Below are 14,696 nucleotides of genomic sequence, written 5' to 3'. Positions count from 1 at the left end.
TGTTTCTGGCTCTCTATCTCTCTCCCTTCCTCTCTGTAAAAAATCAATAAAATATATTAAAAAAAATAAAAATAAAAAATGGACAAAGAACCTGAATAGACACTTCTCCAAAGAAGACATACAGAAGGCCAAGAGACATATGAAAAAATGCTCAACATCACTAGTCATTAGAGAGATGCAAATTAAAACTATAATGAGGCATCACTTCACACTTCACAGCCAGAATGGCTACTATCAATAAATCAACAAACAAATGCTGGCGAGGATATGGAGAAAAGGGAACCCTAATACGCTGCTGGTGGGAAAGAAGACTGGGGAAGCCACTGTGGAAAACAGTATAGAGTTTCCTCATAAAATTAAAAATGGATCTGCCATTTGACCCAGAGATTCCACTTCTATGAATATATCCTAAGAATCCCAAAACACCATTCAGAACGAATATATGCACCCCCATGTTCGTATTTACAATAGCTAAGATCTGGAAATAGCCTAAGTACCCATCAGTAGAGGAGTGGATAAAAAAGCTGTGGTACATTTACACCATGGAATACTACGCAGCAGTAAAAAAGGATCTCTTACCCTTTGAGACAGCATGGAGGGGCCTGGAGAGCATTATGCAAAGGGAAATAAATCAGAGAAAGACAAATATCACATGATCTCACTTATATGTGGAATCTGATAACAAAATAAACTGATGAACAAAAAAGGTCCAGAGGCATGGATACATGGAACAGACTGACAGATGGCAGAGGGAGAGTTATTGGGGGAGCAGGAAGAAATTAACCAAAGAACATATACTGGACAGGCCGGGGTGCGCTGCAGCAGGGGGTGGAAGGAGCGGAGGGAGAGGGCCGGCTAGGCGGGAAGGTGGGCTCTGGCAGCCAGAACGGGGACCCAGCCCTAGCAGGGAGCAGCCGGGAGGAGGGGGCCCGGAGGGGGCCCCATCATGCCCGAAGTCTTCCTGGTAAAGCGGAGGAGCCCGGGGATCTCGGTCCGCAGCTGGGGTGAGCTCCCGGACGGACGAGGAAAGGGCAGATACCCACATCCCAGTGGGCCTGGGCTGTCTGCTCTGTTCTGCGACCCCCACCCCAGGACTGCCACAGCGGTGGCAGCAGCAGCGGGTGCGGGGCAGCCTGGAGGCACCAGAGCACCTAGTCGCTGCGCACCCCACCCCGAGCGCGAAACCTTGGAGCTTGGAGACGCCGAGGACCCCGGTGGACACCTGGCTTCGAACAGCGCTCGGTCGCCAGGCACAGGCAGCGACTGGGCAGTTCACAGCTGTGACCTGTGTGGCACAGGTTTCCGCCTCCAGCGTACGCTCAACCGACACCTCAAGTGCCATGACCAGGTGATGGGGCACCGGTGCACCTTCTGCGGAAGGGCTGCAAGGACACCTTTGACCTGCAGAGGGACGCCCGCAGCGCACAGGCTGTGGAGCTAGGAAACGATAAACTCAAGAGTAGTACCAATTTCCATAACTGGTTTTCTGCAACAATGTTTGGCAGAGTGGGAGCGAGAGGGAGAATGCCCCCATGAAAGTTGTATTTGATCAGTTTTGCTCTCTTGGGGGATTTTCTCAGATCTGGACTCTAGCTCAAGGTCACACCACAAAATCTTTACAGGAGTTTGTTAGGGAACTAAAATTAGAGATGCTTACCTAGCCAATTGGCTGCCCGGGAGGGATGGTGCTGTGAATAACTGAAATTTTTTGTTTGTTTGTTGTGTTTTTTGTTAATCCTCACCAAGGATATTTTTCCCATTGATTTTTCAGAGATAGTGGAAGGAAGGGAAGAGGAGGAGGAGGAGGAGGAAGGGGGAGACGCCATGCTGACACGTTTACACGGATGTTTGGTTTTGAGGGTCCCACTGGCTCTCTCTAATTACAAGTGTTCAGTTTATCTCGCTGTCCTTTCGGGGCCTCTGCAGGGGGATCTGCTCCAAGGCTGCTGATTGTAATGGTGGTGTCAGGTCCCCCGCCACCCATGCCCTGTTGAACACAATCATGTTAACCAAGTTGATGGGTGGCTGTGATCACCCGGCAGGACTTTTTGGGGTTTGTTTTTTTTGGATTTTCACACAAGGAGGCAGAAGTGTTCTTAGAGAGACCATCATATTATGGTGCCTTGAAATAAAAGTACTTCCACTTGAAATGCTAAAAACAAAACAAACAAACACACACACACAAACATATACTGTATGCATATATGCATAATGCATGGACACAGATAATGTGGTAAAGGCGTGGGGTGGGGGAGGGGGGCTGGTTGGAGGTGGGCAAAGGGGGGACATCTGTAATACTGGCAACAATAAAAAAAAAAAAAGAACAGAGTTTCAATCTCAATAGCTACTCTGAATTGCTTTCCAAAAAGATTGTGATCATTCACAGCACCAGCAGTGCAAGTTCTTATTCTTTTTAATGGGTGAAAAATGGTTTCTTTTGATTTCCATTTCTCTGACTACAGTGATGTTCAATATCTTTGTCTTGTTTTTTGTTTTTTTCTTTTTGTCTCACCACCTCTTTTGGCATTTCGTTTTTTCTTGTTTTATTTGTTTTAGTTTTTCCCTGTCTGTGTGCCTCATATATTCAGGATATTTTGCAGCACTTCCCCCAGATTATTACATATGTCTAAGCAGAGGTTGGTTCTACCCCAGTATTTCTTTTCTTTTTCTTCCTCAGCACCGTGACTTTTTGTTGGACATTCTCCAGCCTCTTTTGCAGCTGCATGTGTCTGGGTGACCAGGTTCTGGCCACTTGGATGAAGCATTTTTGGGCAGTGCTCACCCTTTCCATCATCCTGCTGCCTGAAATGCAAATGCCAGGTTTGGGACCATGAGGTCAGGGCCTCACACAGCGGACCCAGAAATCACCAGGAGCCTGAGCCCACAAGCCACCAAGCCTGGACCATCCACCAACACCCTTACATGAGAAATAAACTTGGGTCTTGTTCAAGCCATTATTATTTGGGGGTTTTTTTCACTTGCAACTAAATTTAATTCTAATATAAATATAAAATGATAACCATTTCCTCAAAGAGCAAAAATAAAACAAAATACAAGCTTCTTGATCAACATAAGTAAGCTTTTATTCTGGAAATAGTCAAATCCTTATCTTAATTTATATAATACTTATCCTATCTAATCTACGCAGCAGTAAAAAAGGATCTGAGAGAAAGACCCCAGAGGCAACCAATCAAAGCATAATATGCTAAGGCCACTCAACCGCTCGCTATGATGTGCACTGACCAGCAGGGGGCAGATAGTCAACCAGTTGCTATGATGTGCACTGACCACCAGGGGGCAGATGCTCCAACCAGTAGGTTAGCTTGCTGCTGGGGTCCAGTCGATCAGGACTGAGCGAGACAGGCCGGACACGCCCTGGAGCCCTCCTGCAGTCCCTCCCCAGCTGGCCAACCTCCCGCATCCCTCCCTGGCCTTGATTGTGCCCCAGTGGGGTCCCTTGGCCTGGCCTGCGCCCTCCTGCAATCCATGACCCCTCGGGGGATGTTGGAGAGCATGTTTCAGCCCAATCCCACAGGCCAGGCCAAGGGACCCCACTGGTGCACGAATTCATGCACCAGGCCTCTAGTGTATAAATATAGTTGACCCTTGAACAACATAGGGATTGGGGTGCCAACACCCATACAGTCAAAAATCCACAAATAACTTCTGAGTCCCCCTTGGTACCTGTGAGGGACTGATTCCCCTCTGGCCCCCACCATGAATGGATACCAAAATCCGAAGATGCCCAAGTCCTTTATATAAAACTAGAGACCCAGTGCATGAAATTCATGCACGGGTAGGGTCCCTAGGCCTGGCCGGCGATCAGGGATGATCGGGGCCTTCCAGCTGCCGGCCGGGGCCTGCCGGCAGGGCCTTCCTTCCCAGGCTGCTGGCTGCCGGCCGGGGCCTTCCTTTGTTCCGTGCCACCCCCTGTTGGTCAGCACACGTCATAGCAAGCGATCGAACTCCCGGTCTCCCAGTCAAACTCCCAAGGGGACACTTTGCATATTAGCCTTTAATATATTATAGAACAATGCATACAGTCAGCCCTCTGCATCTGCGGATTCCCAGTAGTGGATTGAAAATACTTTCTTGTACCTATGGGTGGTTGAATGTTCGAATACGAAATCCACCAATACAGAAAGCCAACTTTATATTTATTGAAAAAAACTGATGTATAAGTGGACACGCACAGTTCAAATCCTTGTTGTTCAAGGATCAACTATATATATATTTAATATGTAATATGTATTACCTATTTACACAGAAAATGTGTTCTTAAATACTTATTACATTATATGTTAATATATAATTATATATAATGCCTTATTACATTATATAATATATACTAGAGGCCCGATGTATGAAATTCATGCAAGAGTAGGCCTTCGCAGCCACAGCCGCTGCCTCAATCCCTCCCTCGCAACCGCTGGCAACTGCCTGAATCCGTCTCTCGCAGCCAAGGCGGCTGCCTCTATCCCACAGCTGCAACCCCTGCTTCATCTGGAAGGTCGCCTGGAAGGATGTCCAGAAGGATGTCTGGTCTAATTAGCATATTACACTTTTATTATTATAGATAATACAATAAATTTATATTTAGATGTATGTTTTAAATCACATATAAAATATATTCATTTAGAAATATTAATCTCATACTCATTTTTCAAGAAAATTTTTATCCAAATTCATCACCTGCATGTTCTACATCACTGTCTTCATCATTACTAGAGCTACTTTTAAGCCATCTATATGAATTTGCAGAACCCACCTAAGCTGTTTTGAGATTTGGCGTTTTTTAATCCAGTGACAATATCACGCTGTCACTGAAAATTTACCAAGTCATAAATACATATTCACATGATATTGGGTCAATTTTTAAAAATTCCTCCTGTGGGTATATACCAGTATTTGTGATCTCTGTAACCTGTACTGTACTGTCATAATCTTTCACACCTCAATTCAACAACATGTAACGCCCCACATAATAAATATTAAATGTTTTAAATTTGTCTCACTTTTTCTAAACCAATTCTCTCAGTTGGCCTCTACAAAACTCTAAAATTAAAACAAAATGATGTTATTTTAGTCAATCTTCCCCGAATATTATTTTGTTATGCAGAATAAAATAAGAACATGCCCAGTTAGCCCCGCCAGTGTGGCTCAGTGACTGAGTGATGACCTGCTCAGTGGTTGGGCAGCAGTGCCCAGCCTGAGCCAATTCTGTGTGAATGTGTTATTTAAAACCTCTATATTTTTGCTTCCAAGAGGTCATGGTTCCATTCCCAGTCAGGGAACATGCTCAGGTTGGGGGATTGATCCCCAGTAGGGGGCACGCAGGAGGCAGGCGGTTGATAATTCTCATCATTGATGTTTCTATCTTTCCCTCTCCCTTCCTCTCTGAAATCAATAAAAACATAAAAAAAAAAGAACATGCCCAGTTAAAAATGTCACTTTGTAAGGCTTGAATGTAAGGATCTTCCTTTTTTCCTAAGAAATAATGTGGGGGGAAATTTGTGTGATATCCAGGCATATTAATTTGAGGATTAATAATTGTACAATATTAAATCAGCCCACCCTGGAATGCAGTGTAGTTTCTCCATTATTTTGAGTCTTGTTTTATGAACCACAATGAGATTTAATACTTTTCACCTTATGTACTATAATACTCAGTTAAAATTATTCCTAGATATTTTATGACACCTGTGAATTGGCTTTTTTTCAATTTCCAGTGCTAACCAGCTATTGCTAGTATAGAAAAAAAGCCATTGTGCTTTTTATATTTATTTTATATACAATCACTTACAAATGTCCTTATTCTTGGGATTAATTTGGTTTTCTTTCTTTTCAATATTTAAGCCGAAAGATGTTTTTGACATATTGCATAAACACCAAAACAATGTTAAATAACAGTGATAATACTTCCATTTCCTCCAGTTTTTCCAATTATTACTATAGACTGTATTTTTAATTTCTTTCATAGATGAGATAATAGATCCTTATTCATTTTTAACACTTTTTCCTTTTTTTCCTCAATCAGAAAGTTTCCAAAGTCTTTTCAAAGAAGTGGTGCTTTATCTTTTATCTTCTTTATCGTTTTATATTTTATTTCAGTTTTTATCATTATTTATTTTTTAAAATATTTTTTAGTTATTTTATTTCATTTTATTTTTAATTATTTAATTTTTAAAATTGATTTCAGAGAGGAAAAGAGAGGAAGAGAGAGAGAGAAACATCAATGATGAGAGAGAATCGCTGATCGGCTGCCTCCTGCATGCCCTCCACAGGGATCAAGCCCACAACCCAGGCATGTGCCCTGAACAGGAATCGAACCGTGACCTCCTGGCTCATAGGTCGATGCTCAACCACTGAGCCATGCCGGCTGGGCTTAATTTATTTCTTTATTTTGTTTCCTTTCTTAGTTTCACATGGTGAATATTTTGCTCATATATTTTCAGTCTTTCTTATGTTAATAAAGCACTGATGATTATACATTCTCCTGAGTATAGCATTAACTCTATTCCACACATTTTGCTACAAAGCTCTCCTTCTCCATTTATCTCTGATTTATAACTGTTGTTTTAACTTTCTTTTAGTGCAGAAATTATTTAAAACGTGTCTCTGAATTCCAAAGTAGTTTTTAAAAATAATCATCTTTTTTACCACTAATTTAATTTATTAAGATAACAGATTATTGCACATAAAAATCTTAATTTTTATATTTAGGAAGGAGAGAGAGAGACAAATATCAATGTGAGAGAGAAACAACGATTGGTTGCCTCCCCAAACAGGGGATTGAACCTGCCACACTTCCGTGAGCAGCAGATGCTCTAACCACGGCCAGGGCTGTATTTTACTTTTTGTTTTCTGTGACAAAGTTACGTGATCAAGTTCTGTGAACAATTCATAGATCTAGGAAGACTGTCTATTCCCCCAACTATAAATTTGTTGAATGTGTTATTTAAAAACCCTATATTTTTGCCCTGGCCGGCATTGCCCAGTGGTTAATGTTGGTCCACATACTGAAGGGTTGCAGGTTCAATCCTGGCCCATTCTGGGTGTGTCTGGGAGGCAACCAATCGATGTGTCCTTCTCACATGGATGTTTGTTTTTCTCTCTTCCTCCCCTTCTACCCTCCCCCATCCACCCCGCTCCCTCCCCCCCCTTCAACTCTCTCTAAAAATCAATGAAAAAAGTATCCTCATGTGAGGATTTACAACAATAAAAAAAACCAACCCTCTATATTTTGGCTTTTTTTATTTGTTTGTTTCAGAGTTTGAAAACTGGCAGCCTGCAAGTTACAGATATGTTTTGTTTGGCTGGTAATTCTGCAGCAACTCAATATCCTTTAAAAATTGATTTTTTTAAATGCTTTAAAACGTATGAATCTCAATGCCTTCAGGCAAGGTATACATTCTCTAGTTCACTGTGCAATCTCCATCATCTCCGCTGCCATACTCCTAATAACACATATTCATGTTGCCCAACTAGTCCCTGTGGGCATCCAAGTTGGCGATCAACTTCCTTGATCTGTCAATTTACATCTCCGAGTAAAATATGGTTTAAAAAAATCAAATTCTTCTTTTATTCTCATTTTTTGTTCTATGTATTTTATTGCTGAAGTTTAAAGATGGTCATATATTTTTAGTTTATATCAGTATATAACGTCCCTCTCTGTCCTCTTTAATGCTTTTGTTCTTGCATTCTGCTTTGTCTAATACTAATATTGCTGATCTTTGTTTTTTATTATGTAAGTTTAGCTTAAGAATATTTATTGTGGGGATATTTGGCTTTATTTTTGTGCTTCATTCTGTTTACAATTTATTAACTCTTGTTTAACTTTTTAACTCGCTTTTGCTGATTTGATATTGCTTCTCCTTATTCCTTTCTACCTGCTTACTCCTCATTATCATCCTCAATCTGTTATTTTGGGAATACTATGCTTTTCTATCCTGTTTGTGGTTACCGATCATTCCTAACAGCCGTAACTATACCTTTGTCAAAATCAAGTAACTATGCCCCCAACTCCCACCACTAACAGCAAGATTAATGTAGAGTACTTCCACATCTCAATGCTGGACCAGCACCCGCAATCCTGGGTTTTGCTGTGATAGTCTAGAATTCTGAATTCTGCACTATTTCCTAGATTTTCCCTAAATGTGAGATCTTTCTTTTCAAGAATACATTATGAATTTCAGCTGCATTAGTTTCCTCCATTTATGTATATTGAAGCATAGTTACCTCCATCTTGTATAAAAACTGCTGTTTGAAATTCTCTGCTATTGTTAGATAGTCCCTTGTTCTGTAAACTCTGTCATTTTTAGACAGTTTCTTATTCTGTAGAATAACTGTTTTAGTTTGAATAATAGAAAAAGATAAAAACTTAACTGTCTGATCTTGCAAGCTAGCCATCTAACGTAATGGACTAATACTGACAATAATTCCTGTATTCTTATGCCAAATGTTTGTTCTTTATGTATCCAAGATTACAAACTGTAACAATAACTCACACAGAGCTCTTTGTAAAATTTGCAGATAAAGAGCCCGAAAGGTATAAATACAGGAAACTTCCTCTGTGTCTTCGCTCAGAGATTTGGAAGAAACACCTCCCTCTGGGCCGCAATAAATGACTCCTAATTAATTGGCTCATTAAGGCGTCTCGTATCTATCTTGCTGATTTACGATGCGACAATACAATGTTTCATTTGCAAGATTCATTTCTCAACATTTTCTTAAGTTCTTCCTCTTCTTCTATCTTGATCCTTCTACTGACCCAAATACTATATCTAATTGCACATTTGAATATTTGCTCGTAGGGTATATAAATCCGTCATGTCTATAAAGATCTTTCTTTTGCCATGACTCATTGAATAGTATCTTGGCAAGGAGAATTTGTACCTGGCATTCTTTCTGACTACCTAGCTTTTAAACCTTTCTTTCCTATGCTTGTGAGCATCACCACTCTATTAGTCTGGGTTGAAGGCAGCGTCCGCTTCCCATTAAATAAGCTGAAAATGTCAGATGTTGGCTTCCTCACCTCCACCCTCAGCCCCTTGAACCTGCCATTATTTACACCTGCCCCAAACTCTGACTCAGGAACTAATGCTGCAAAGCAAGGACTATGATGGCAAATATGCACTGGCAGCTATGGTGGCTGTAGAAAGATCAAGATCCTGACAGGGGCAGCGTCCGCTTCCCATTAAATAAGCTGAAAATGTCAGATGTTGGCTTCCTCACCTCCACCCTCAGCCCCTTGAACCTGCCATTATTTACACCTGCCCCAAACTCTGACTCAGGAACTAATGCTGCAAAGCAAGGACTATGATGGCAAATACGCACTGGCAGCTATGGTGGCTGTAGAAAGATCAAGATCCTGACAAGCAGTGGCCCAGGTGCCCACTGTAGGCTTGTGCCAGCGTGTCCAGTGCAACGTCCATGCTCATGCAGAGCAGCAGGCCCAGTCTGAGCCAATTCTGTGTGCGACTCCAGGCACTGTTTCTGGCGGCACAGTCTCCAAGCCTCACTCTCCAGCCCTATGACAATTCTGCAGCAACTCAATATCCTTTAAGAATGGACTTTTCTTGCTAATTCAACCAAAATCAGTTTCTGTGTTCTGCAAGTAAGAAGTCAGGCCGATGTGGCTGGTACAGAAGACTTACTGCTCTTTAGTCAGTAGTCCCTATAGACACCACTAGCTTTTATGCATGAGCACTCCAATGCCATCCCAATCCTCCTCAAAACTGACCGATCTTCCTGTCCAGAAGTTGGTAGATTTTTGTCTTTATTGCTGCAGTCTAGCAATTAAGTTATGTCTTTTTCCAGAATTCCATGAGTCCTTTATCTGGTCTAGAACGTTCTTCAGCTGAGGAGTTTCCTCCTTTTATTGTGTCTTCTCCATCTGTTCCTTTCCCCTCCTAGGAATGCTAGTGTCCCACCTCACCACTTTGATGTCTTTGTGTTTTACAAAATACTCTTTCAGGAAAACTAATTCCGTTCTCAATAGGGCTGTTGTCCTTTGTATTTAATCTAGGAAAAGTTTAAATCAGGAACAGTAACTGTGCGAGCAATTTCTTCTGGCGAATGCTTTCTTCCGTCTCTTTGGTTTGGTCGTGCTTGTGCTGAATGCCCAGTCTGAGCGCTCTCTCTCAAGTTATGAAATCCCCCTTATAGTGGATCACACTCTTTCTTTGCTTAATATGGGTTTGGCCCATGGCACCCAAACACATCAACACTTCTGGGCACTGGCAGATCATCACACAGAGGATGGCATGGAAGTTTTCATTCTGACACCCAGCAGGGAACGTACTGGCGCAGTGAGACCTCTTCCACCCAGCCAGGGGGACATTTCCGTCTGCTTCCGTGGCTTTGAGAACAAGCAGAGGGGAAGCATTCCCTCCCAACTGCCAGCTCCTCCCTGCACGGGGCTCCAGGAATCTGTGGGAACCGGGCCCCTGCAAGGACTGACAGCAGGAAGGGAAAGGATCTGCCAGACCTGCCACACTGTGGCTTTTACTGTGCTGAAAACCAGTTCTGTCCTCGCTGTGGCCAACAGGGGGACCGAGGCTGAGCTACACCATCTGCACACCCAGACTCCTGACCTAAGGTATGTCAGAGATGGGCAGGGCAGGGGGTTACTGACTACTCTTCTTTTTCAACTCCCCTTCTCACATCCGCTTCTAAAGCTTCAAACAGCCACTCCCCATGAATGCTTCCCAAATATTAATCTCTAGCTGTAAGATTTCCAACCACCCGTTTAACCTCTCCATCTCTATGTCCTGGCATGAAGGTAGTTCAGATTATTTGCATTTCACAAACCTTTCCTAACTATCTTACACGTCCCAGGCACAGTGGTACAAGGTATACTGAAATAGGGATGCACACAGCAGATGCACAGGAGATGGTTTCAATACAGTGCAATCAACGAGTGAACCAAGTAAACGTGGGGCCTTGGGAGCACCACAGGGCACCGGGTCCAGCCCAGAGGGTCAGAGAAGGTGGCTGAGAAAGGCTCACCACGAAGCTGGGTCCTGAAGGCAGACGAGTAAGTGTGGAGGAAGGTCACTCTGGCAGAGCTAATGGGCTCGTAGACAAAGGAAGTGGGACAGGCAGATGAAGCCCCAAACTCAGTAAGATAAACATGTAATAGAACAACAAAGAGTATACCAGCTTTGCTAAATCTCATCCTATGATCTTAAAAAGTATCATCCTGAGAAAGATCGGTTTAAGAGGCTAAAACTCAGGAAGGACTCCAGGAAGCCTGAGGGCAGTGCCACAGAGAGCAGAGATGAGGACTGTAACTGACACATTCCTGTGACGGACCCCTTCTCTAGGAGAGAAGCATCCTGCGGGGCACAAGGATGGCTCTTTAGCCGATGAAGAAATACAGAACATCTCCACTGACCAACAACCACTGCCCCCTGTACACGGAGCTGAGCAGAAGATGAAGAACTACTCGGATATGTCTGTGGCTAAAACTCAAAATTCCTAAAAGTGAGTTATTTATGTTGCCTCTCAAATGCTCCTCCTGACTTTCCTGGGGCCTTTCTCAGTGTTTACACCATTTCCCAATCATCCAATTTCTCCCTTTATAGAAAAGAAGTTTAAAAATATTACTAGAGAATATAAAAGATAATGAACGAAAATATGTATCATATTCCTAGAAAGGAAGGCTCAATACTGGGAAATGTGCGGATTCTTCCCTAAAGTAATGCAATTTCACCAAAATTCACACTGAATTTTTTTTGGAAACCAGATAAAGTAGCTCAAAGAATAAATAAGAAGAAATTGTAAAAAAATAAAAATAAAAATAAACTGAAGAAAACTTGATTAATCAGATACTAAAATATTACATAGCTACCACAATTAAAATCATGTAATCAATGAAGCAGAATATAGAAAACAGCAAATATATCCAAGAATATGTAAGTAGTTAAAATAAAATTTAAAAAAGCAAATTAAAATCAGTGAGGAAATAAATCTTGCTCAGTAAATGCTGCTGGAATAATTACTAAACGTTTTAAATCCATATTCTTACATCATATACCAAAGTACATTCCAAATAAATTAAAAACATTAAAAAATGGAATATAAAACCCCAAAACATGTGACCTTTGGGTGGGAAAAAATCTTTCTAATGGAAAAAATAAATCTGTATATAATAGCTTCAGACTTCTGTATTTTAAAAAGACATAAAAACCTATACTACCAGAAAAAAAACAACCCTGCAGAAATTATCTGCAACAATATAACAGAAAGAAATTTGTACTACTACTATACCAAAAAATAAACAAGAATAACATTAAAATTCCAATGGACATTGAGAAAAGACAAATCACAAAGAAAAATGACCAATAAATATATGCAGTTCAGGAGACATACAAATTAAAACAATGAAATACCTTTTTGCCTATCCAATTAGGAACAATGATTTAGGAACATAACGATGTGGCAGGCTGCAGTGAGACCAAGCTCTCCTACACAGCTGCATGCATTTTATAACACTTCCAGAAAGAACACAGAAATACACCTCAAGGGATTTACAAACAATCTTATATTTTAGCCAAGTAAGTATCTATTTAGAATTTAGCCTAAGGATATATTCAGAAATTTAAACACAGATGTATTTATTAGAATTTTTTAAAATAGAGAAAAATATTGGATCCAACAATAAAAGGATTAAATAAATTACAGTAATATGTACAACAGAATATTATGAACATGTTAAGAATATTTGAGAATATTTAATGATATGAAGAAATCTTATGATACACTGTCAAATAAAAAAGGCAAGATCAGAATCTGAATATACCATAGGATTTAATCGTGTAAAAGTACACAGGTGTGTGCGTGCACTCAATAATCACACCACATGGAAATAAGAGCTTATTATTTTGGAGTGATTTTTACTTCCCAGATACATTTCTTTAGTTTCTTAATCTATATATTAAAAAAGCCTAAGCGACCAGAATGCCAGAACGACCAGAACGACTGGTCACTTGATGCGCACTGACCATCAGGGGGTAGACGGTCAACGCAGGAGCTGCCCCCTGGTGGTCAGTGCGCTCCCACAGCCAACCTCCCACGGCCAGCCAACCTCCCCTGGTCCCTCTCCCCCGTCAGGCAGGCCCTAGGCGACAGCCCGAAGGAAGGCCCTGATCAGCCCTGATCGCTGGCCAGGCCTAGGGACCCCAGTCATGTAAGAATTTCATGCACCGGGCCTCTAGTTTTCTATAAAACTGACATGTATTACTAACATAATCAGACAAAACATTTATATTAAAACAAAACACCAAAAAGCTCCACTAGTTCCCTTTTCTTCACAGAACACATTCCAAAACATCACAGCACACTGCTTTAAACTACACATTTCTCTGCCTACCACCCTCCTTAACGTTCTGGCAACATCCAAGACCTAAGTAGTCCCTAAAACTGCAGGGTTCTTTCACAACTCCTTTTCTTGGCAAGTGCTTATTTCCTCTGCCTAAAACCCTTCCACCCCAGCAAAGGCCCTTCAGCCTTCAAAACTCGGCTGTATGTCCCTCTTCCGTGTAACCTTTCCCAATTCCACAGGACAAAATACTGCCTCCTGGGCAGAGTTCCCACCTCTTGCTTGGGGCCGCCCTATGGAGTGAGTGTGCTGCCATAAAATGTATTTCGGCTCTTCCTCCCTATAGGAGCCTGAATAGCGCCCCTGAAGCCCTGAAGATGTCCAGATCCCAAACCCTGGGGCCTGGGAACATGTTACACGGCCAAGGGACTTGGCAGGTGTGATTAAGTCAAGGATCTTGAGTTGAGGAGATCCTTTTGGATTATCTGGTGAGCTCAAAGGAATCTAAGGATCTTTTAAGAGGGTGGCAGGAAGGTCAAAGACAGAAAAGTGAGATATGAAAGCTGAGGCCCTGTCTTCTGGTTCCACCTGCCTCTTGTCTCTCCCCACCACGACTGGAAACCATTGACCCTTGGGTGCAGACAAAAAGCAAGCAGCCGTGGACAGGAAAGAAGGGTGCTGAACAGCTTTCCAGCATCAAGTGCTCTGGGGTCGGCAGAAAGGTCTTGAACACGACAGTGTTGGCTGAACTGCACAATGAAATCTGCTGTCCACTTGCACCAAGGCAGGACCCGGAACACGCCCTGCACTGTATCGCTGTCTGGTTTAATGTGACTGAACAGGATTTTATGTAAAAACCTGGTCATCGGAGGAGACCAAGATGGCGGCATAGGTAAACATCGGAGATTGCTGCCGCAAACAACCACTTCAAAAATACAACTAAAAGACGGAACGGACATCACCCAGAACCACAGGAAGGCTGGCTGAGGAGAGACTCTTCAACTAGAAGGAAAAATAACAGCACACCGAGGCTCAGAGGAGGCGCAGTGTGGAAAAAACTCAGGTGCGGAGGTGCGCGCGCAAAGCGGGCTGGTGGCTGAGAGCGCGGTTGTCGTTTTCGGTCAGGGGGGAGTCTCAGACTCTGAGCTCCAGATACGGGCGAATCGCTGGGGACTCGGACCCAAACGGGAGAAGCGGGAGTGTCTGGCATCAGTTGGAAGGCAGCTTTCCCTCCGAGGTTTGCAGCGGTTCCGGGGGTTCTGAGAAGCAGAGCCTCTGGGAACAGGACTGAGGGCACCATAACGGCTCCCTCCGCCCGCCCTGTTGAGCCCGCCCCGCCCAAGCCCTGCGCAGAGCCATTTGCCGGATAGCC

The 14,696-nt window shown here is 42.6% G+C and overlaps 1 protein-coding gene and 1 pseudogene across 13 annotated transcripts in view; one reads left to right on the top strand and one right to left on the bottom strand.

The window, feature by feature from the left end:
- Positions 1-14,696, bottom strand: part of SPECC1 (sperm antigen with calponin homology and coiled-coil domains 1) — a 229,979-nt gene that overhangs the window by 123,239 nt on the left and 92,044 nt on the right. The gene's annotated exons all lie outside the window — the stretch shown is intronic.
- On the top strand, positions 810-1,536 carry LOC102252790 (annotated as a pseudogene).

This window comes from Myotis brandtii, unplaced genomic scaffold (assembly GCF_000412655.1).
Source record: "Myotis brandtii unplaced genomic scaffold, ASM41265v1 scaffold314, whole genome shotgun sequence".
NCBI lineage: Eukaryota > Metazoa > Chordata > Mammalia > Chiroptera > Vespertilionidae > Myotis > Myotis brandtii.
The sequence above is the reverse complement of the archived record's forward strand: the minus strand, read 5'-3'. Positions and strand labels throughout refer to the sequence as shown.